The sequence below is a fragment of the Pinus tabuliformis genome, chromosome 2_2 (assembly GCF_031772625.1).
Source record: "Pinus tabuliformis cultivar Carrire ecotype Pingquan chromosome 2_2, CPIR1, whole genome shotgun sequence".
NCBI lineage: Eukaryota > Viridiplantae > Streptophyta > Pinopsida > Pinales > Pinaceae > Pinus > Pinus tabuliformis.
Genome location: NC_142300.1, coordinates 20,241,981 through 20,248,763, shown reverse-complemented (window position 1 = coordinate 20,248,763; position 6,783 = coordinate 20,241,981).

The following is a 6,783-nucleotide window of genomic DNA, read 5'->3' as shown; positions in this document are numbered from 1 at the left end:
TTATTATTTATTTATTTATTATTATTATTATTATTATTATTTTCCTGAATTATGAATAAATCTAACAAAAATTGTAAAATATTTTAACAATAAAATTTAAGATTTTTGCTATCTAGGGTTTTGAGTGAATCACCATACCTTTCAATTTATGATATTTTAACAGATCCAAAATATTTTGCAACTCCACAGTGCTCTCAGTATGTATCTCTTGCAAATGATCTCTCTTTTAATTAAACCCTAACATAAATTGTAAAAAAAATTATTAGTAAAATAAAAAATAAATTTTAAAACTTTTGCTATGCAAGTTTTTTACTGAACCACCATACCTTTCAACTTCGGACTTCTAAATAGTTTTGCAGTTCCAAAGTATTATGTTGTTGCACAATGCTGCTGATATGTCTCTCTTGCAAATCACTCACTTGAAATTTTGGGTAAAATGATGAAATGGTGAATAAATTTTTACTATTTAAAACACTTTATGAAATTAGATTTCGAAAAATCAATTGTCGCTCGTTTTTGAATTTTAAAAGAAGAAAAGAAAAATCACATTTTTTTTTCCAATTTCTCCACACATCGATGCATTCGATACTCAATTGCACTAGTGCATATATAAAAAGCGCACATCGACATTGTCGACGCAGCAAAGTTTTTCAACACACTGTCATGATACAATTTTTTGTTATTTTCGAAATCTCGAAACGATATGATTAATATTTTTAATGTAATGGAGTAGTTTCTATTTAAAAACATCACTGCTCTACTTGTTATAAGAGCATCGAGTTGGTTGAATTCGTTTTTATTTTTTAAAATTGGGAAACAGGTGCGTAGTGGTGTTTTCTTTTTTAAACACATTAATGCATTTTTGTAGAAGAGCACTAATATGATAACATATTTTTTTTCGGAATGTCGAAAACCATTGCGGGTATTAGTTTAACATCCCGATGTTGTTAATGTTTTAAACACATCGATACACTTTGTTCTGATAAGCGCACCGGTTTGTTTTAAAATATATTTAAACTAATTTCACATAAAATGGAAGATTAATCTCAAATTATCCTTTAGAATGCATCTAAATGAATTACAATAATTCATAGTATACATTTTCTGCATAAAGTCACCTTATTTTTGAAAAATGGTTTAACAACTATATTGAAATTTAGATTGTGGTTATATGGTTGTCGACATTAATTTTCGATATGCACACAAATTTTTATTTATGGTTTTTCTCAAATGCAGGGAGAAAATCTCAATGATATCTGTAAATGGAAAACTCTTCAAATTCCATCTTGTTCCATATTACTGACCAAAGTCCTTCACAGAGTTCTCCCGTTCCATCTCCAATATGTTCATATTTTATTTATATTTTGATTAGCTAATTGATTTTCCTTTTAATCCATGTCAATTTGAATAAAAATGTATCCAAATTTGCAGGAACTTGATTCAGATCCGAGTTTAAATGCATAAAATATTACTCCATATTATTTTCAAAAACGTCGAAAGCTCTTATCAGGAGAAACATATCACAAGCAGTTGGTAGATGAAAATGGACAACCTCTTCACCCTGCCAATTGAAACATGACATCTTTCAGCTGAAATCCTGGATCAATGATGGTAATAATTGTTTGGTATAATGTAATTTCAAAAAATCAATTGCATTGACATGCTTACTAATATCATTGATATTGTACTAATGACGTTCAATATTTTTTGAAATTAGGATTCTAGTGATGATGAGAAACCCACCTACCATCTTCCAGAGCACCCCACTACAATGTAAAATCGAGAGAAGGTTGCATTAAGAGCAAGAATCAGAGAGGAAGCATACAAAGAATGGTTGAATCAACCACCTATTCAATTCCCACTATGTCCAAATTCACCAATTAGGAATGAATACAACAATAGTAGTTCTTCATCACAAGTTGGTAATGCAGGAGGAAATCAAATGGAGGTTGGTATGGATGATTACTTATGAAATATGATTATCATGGAGGCAATGTTGTTAGATGCATTCTAGAATGGTGAGCTAGGGGATGATGCTCATATCACTGATACCTTCTTTGAAAGTCTGAAATTTGCTTCCACCACCCCTTTCTTTGAACCTGATGGGAAGTCAAAGTCTACTCAACTGGGGACAATGATGTTTCTATACAATGTGAAAGCAAATTTTTGCATGTCGAATGCATGTTTCTCGAAAATATTGAGGTAATTGACTTCATGCACGATCGATCAAGTTCCTTATATTTTGTCACATAATCAAATTTAAAAATGGTTGATTTTATGAATGTTAAATATTGAACTCGTACAATTATATTCTCCACCAACTGCAAAATCTTCAAAGATAAGGATATTTTGAGTGATAATGTCTTGTCGGGTAGCCACGAAGAGGAAGAATGTTTTTTGTTGAAAATGTTGGGTGTTGAGTACATATCATATCATGCATGTCTGAATGATTGTATTCTATATAGAGGAGAATATGCAGACAAAGAGATATGCCTGAAATGTGGGCATGACAGGTACCGTAATTTTAAAAAAATGAGTAAATCACATGGTCCTCCTCATAAGATATTGAGGCACATGCCTATAATCCCAAGGATTCAAAGACTCTTTCATTGTAAAGAATTAACTATGTTGCAGGGATGGCATGCCTCACACAAAATTTAGTCAAGAGTTATATGAATCCTAACAGATTCAATAGACATGAAGCATATAGAGGATACGTGGCTTGAAATATTCAAGGATGAAGTACGAAGTCTACAACTCGGCATAGCCACAAATGGAATCAACCCATATTCCCTCCAAAACAACAACTATTTTGTTTGTCCTGTAGTAGTTATCAATAACAATATCCCATCATGGTTGTACATGAAGAATGAACATATTATGTTGTGTCTCATAGTCCCTAGTAGAAAAAAAGTGAAGAATATGGATATCTACTTACAACCATTGGTAGATGAATTGAAGGAATAATGGGAAGGGATACATGTGTACGATGTATCAAGAGCCATCACAATAGAGAGGATTTTTACATTGTATGGCATATGTGCTTATGCCATACATGATTATCCAGGCTTAGGAGTTTGCTCTGGTAAATTAAATTCTTATTGATATGTTTAGTAAAAATATTGTTTCACATATTAATTTAATTCACTGCAATTGTTTAGATCTTCATGGTCGCTAACATGTGTATTTGTATACAATAATTTTGCAGGTCTTGTAACAAAAGGGTATCATGGATGTAAATGTTATGGACCTTCTCTGAAGGCTAGGTGGTCTGACCACCTATGAAAGCCAGTGTATGATTGCTCTAGGGTATTCCTCCCAGAAGAACACCCTTATAGAAGAGAAACATCTACTTTCAATGGTAAACCAGAGAGAACCTAAAGGCCTGCAATAATGACACTAGTTGAATGGCTTAGAGCATATGAGAGAGAGAAGGAGAAGGAGTTTGCAGAAATGTTCGATTAAAATGGGGAGCCTATGTTCGATGATCCATAATTATTTGACACCTATGTTGAGAAATTTCCCATTGGGATGAAAATGAAATCTGTCTTTTATGAGTTCCCATATTGGGAGCATCTTAATATTGCCCACTTACTATATCCCATGCATATATCTATATATATATATATATATATATATATATATATATATATATATGTCTGTGTGTGTTTGTTTCATTTTCTTTATGGAGGCACATATCATCGAAATAAAGTGACACATTGGTTGTTAGGAGAGATCTTATTTATTCAAAAACTAAAAAGAAACATTGGCCAAGACAAGAAACTAGAGGAGAGGTTGGTCCCTCTTGGTATTTCAAAGAAGGTGATGTCCCATGGATTTTAAAGAAATACAATATTTCTTTGGAAAAGGAAGTAGTAATGAGTGTGAGGGTGCTTTGTTTATATGGGTCTTTACTATGATGTTGCTTCACTCTGGAATATCATTTGTCAGGGTTGAAATCACATAACCATTTGAACCTTCTAAGAGTATGTATGTCAAAAGCATGATTTTATTTTTTATTTTATTTTTATGTAATGGGATATTTTATAACTAATTTTTGCATAATGTACTATTTACTGTGCAATTCCATTATCCTCTGCTTGCGTGTGGGTGTGTGAACAATGACTTCCCCCAAGACCTATGATGTGCCATATCTAAATTATCTGCATTTGTATGTTGGATCACATCAAAGAATATTCATATGGCTAACATTCCACGGTGGCATCAAGAGATAGCTAATATTTTTTGTATGTTTGAGAAGGAGTTGCTGACAAGTTTCATGGACTTGAAGGTTCATCTTCTAATTCACTTAGTAGATGAGGTTGAATTAGATGAGGTCATTTCTTGTTGTTGGATGTTCTTCTTAGAGAGGTACATGAAGAAATTGAAAGGTTTTGTTTGATAAAGGGAAAAACATGAGGGGTCTATGGCAGTGTTGAAATGTAGCAAGAAAATCTCAATTTAACCTTGCCTTGGTCAAACTAGAGAAAATTCGAATTTGTATTTCATCAAAAATCTTGGAGGCAGTTAACTGATGTGACATGGAACTTATCACTCAGTTAATGCAACGAATTTAAGTTGGGGAAGCTTGAGTTTGGTTCAAAATGATTAATTGATAATTTGTAGCAATTTATTTCAGTTAAATTGAGTTATTGTCACTTAAACTAGTTCTAATTATCAGAGGAACTAGTGGAGGTTAAGTTGTGGAAGTGGAACTTCAACCACACTCAGTGATCAACCAATTAACTGATTAATCAACCCAAAATAATTTTTGCATGTAGAGAATTCGAGTTACCCAGTTGAGATGGAGATTCCAAGGCAATGTACTATCAGTTGTAGACTATTCCCATGTGTACAGGTGGTGCATGCAGTTATAGGAAGGACCTAGAGGAATTGTGCAATCCAATTGAGGGAATTTCCTAAATAATAGGGGCTAATTTCCTCAAGGAACAACACAAGGAAATAAGAGCTTGGAGGGCTTGAAAATTGGCTAAGTGTTGGTGAGAGTCAGTCAATTAGGCAGAGGCATAGACTATACACTTGCAGGTTGTGCTTAGGCTTGAGAAAGCATATGTATTCATCTATATTCTCTGATTAATGCAATATAGATAGGAAGGGGTGTTGAGAAGTTGCTTTCCCCTAGATAAATCTTTGTGTATGTGTGATGTTTCCTTTTGCATGTCTATGGTTTGTGTTCTAGATTGTGAATTAACTTCTGCAGATCAATAGAGTAGCTTCGAGTCTTGTGATTTAGTAAATTTCATGAGCAGTGTCGAATCTACACATTAATTTCTACAGGCAGAGGGGTATATATCATATGATTCTTTGTATTATGCCAGGGAGTACAACAAGAAGATCGACAACACACCAGGTGTGGTGATTTTGGACAGCGAAATGGATGAAGACAAAAGAGAAGGGGAGTTTCTCGAAACGAATGGAAAGATGCACGTGATAAAGAGTAAGTGTAGGCTTATCATTTTTCAAATTACTACACAATAACTATTCATATTGAACTTCATATTAATGCATTTTTTGATATCATACATACTAAATATATACATGTTGGTTTGATTTGATCATCAACAAATTCAGAAATTGAAGGAAATGGAATAGTGACAGGAAAGAATTCATATGGTTGAATGGTAAAAGTCTGCCTTACCCTGATCATTTAAAAGATAAAATGCCAATGACATGCCATAATAGTTGGGTTGTTGATCAAGTCAGAGTGAAATATCGCGCATTTGGTTGTTACTCACATGCTGAAGAGGATACGCTAAACATAGGGATTGGGTGCAACAATTCGGTAATTATATTGTCTTTGTGTACCGTTTTAACTTCACATTGCACCTTTGAATTGTGACATATATATATTTATATGTTCGGGTTATTAGACACATACACTATGATTTTTTCACTTTTTTATAGGTTCATTTGTTCCCATATATGTGGGCATATGGACATCATTTTCGCATGGAAGATGTCAATGATGGATGCATGACACAAGACTGTTGAGTTGAAGTCGAGTTCGACCAATCTAGTTGTGCTAGCCACTATGATCAAAACCTAATGCAGGGGACATTAGGTTATGTTGGAAAGATACAAGAGATCATTCAAGTGGACTTCTCTTCATTCCAATGTGTTATTTTTAGGCGTAAGTGGTGGGACATCTTTGATCAGAGTAATGTAAATGAAGGTTTCAATAGTGGGTTGATATCTATCAACTCTAAAAAGATGTGGCATGAAGCTAGGGAGTCTTATGTTTTCCCAAAACAATGCAACAAGGTGCTTTTTTACCAGATGCGTTGGATAGGGATTGGTGGTTCATATTAATACAAACAATGCAACTAGGGTGCTTTTTTACTAGATGTGTTGGATAGGGATTGGTGCTTCGTATTAATACAAGACCCTAGATCAAAACATATTTTTTAGAATAATAGTGTTATCATGCCAAGCAAGGAAGATAATCATGGTGATGACAATGGAGAGTGATATGTACTGTTGTATGTTTTTGTTGTCAGTATTTCGCTAATTATATTATTTTTCATTCATCTTGTTGACATTTTATAATATAATTGGTAAGATTCACAAATGTTTTTACATGTTTTTTTTTGTAGTGGAAACATTTTCACAGTACTTAAAACTAAGTATTTCCATTTTTATTATGGATATTTTTGTAGTGGAAAGCTTTTTACAGTACTTAAAACTAAGCATATTATTTGTCAAAAGTTTAAATCTAATTTATTATCATTTTTGTATTATTTAACTCATATTTATTATTAAAAA